Source organism: Nerophis ophidion, linkage group LG06 (genome assembly GCF_033978795.1).
Source record: "Nerophis ophidion isolate RoL-2023_Sa linkage group LG06, RoL_Noph_v1.0, whole genome shotgun sequence".
Taxonomy (NCBI): domain Eukaryota; kingdom Metazoa; phylum Chordata; class Actinopteri; order Syngnathiformes; family Syngnathidae; genus Nerophis; species Nerophis ophidion.
The window spans coordinates 40,261,020-40,262,113 of record NC_084616.1 but is presented as its reverse complement, the minus strand read 5'-3'; the positions used below and the strand labels follow the sequence as shown (position 1 = coordinate 40,262,113).

The 1,094-nt window shown below is 33.2% G+C and overlaps 1 protein-coding gene across 3 annotated transcripts in view; it reads right to left on the bottom strand.

Annotated features, from left to right (window-relative positions):
• Window positions 1-232: 232 nt before the first annotated feature.
• The window catches only part of LOC133554708 (probable G-protein coupled receptor 153), a 113,172-nt gene continuing 112,310 nt past the window's right edge, over window positions 233-1,094 (bottom strand). For all 3 annotated transcript variants that reach the window (XM_061903764.1, XM_061903762.1, XM_061903763.1), the window contains one exon: window positions 233-1,094. This exon is cut by the window's right edge and continues 928 nt beyond it. The gene's annotated coding sequence lies outside the window, so the exon portion shown is untranslated.

The following is a 1,094-nucleotide window of genomic DNA, read 5'->3' as shown; positions in this document are numbered from 1 at the left end:
TACGCCATTATATTCATATCAGTGACTGAGCTGGAATGCGCTAGGAACAAGTTTGCAGTAAATGACATTTTACATGCAATATTTCTGTATCGTGCTCCACACTGACATGTGGGTTCAAATTAAATTAGAGTTTTAAGCTACAGATGGGTTAGGGTTGGGGTAATATTATGAGCATTACACCAACCGTAACAATATTTAGTGATGGAATACAAAACGGGGGGCAAAAATACACTTGATGCATTAGTTGGTGATTTTAATCGGTCACATATTTGTTTGTTTTTTTGTTAGTTTTTTTAATCAAAACAAAGTCATCATCTAGGAACTCGTAACAATCAAACATCAGTTATATTTGAACCATATATCTCTGAATATGTTACAAAATCAATATATTGCAAACACAACAAGTCAATGTATTGATGTGATGCTAGAAAAAAAAAAGGTGCACTAAATATTACAGAAAACTTATAAATGACAACAAATTATCTTAAGGAAGATGATGATCATTGTTATTTCATATAGTTGTTAACTTGTCGGGGTTTGCATAAAGTCCATTTTTATAATGTGTGTTATTGATTTGTTTTCGCCATTGAAGCCATGCTACATCTGGTTCGGCTGTAAGTTTGTACAACTTTGTTAGGGCTGCAAAAAATAAGGAATTTGGGAGAAAAAAAATCGGATGTTGCTGTTTTTGGTGCAATAAACTGAACAATTAGATACAGTGAGGAATATTTCAATCCAAAAAAAGAAAACACATAACACCCCTCATATAAAGCACATGGAAATCTGATCTAAAACCTGATCCTCAGTTGTTGTTTTTTGTAATAAAAAGTGAGGGGCCCTCCAATTGAATGTCAATAGCTCAAACAAGCACTGTACAGTTTGGGACCACCACTCTTTTAGTTAAAAATGTTCTGCCTGGGTCGGGAATAAGAAGAAGCTTTGATAAAAATAAAAATAAAATGATAATAATATTTGGATGTATCATATATCAACGTCCAGGCTTATGAACGGGAAGAAAGCAACAATTGCTATACAAAAACGTAGTGTATAATATCAGCAGTTTACAGGAAACAACACCAAAACAGCTTAAAGAA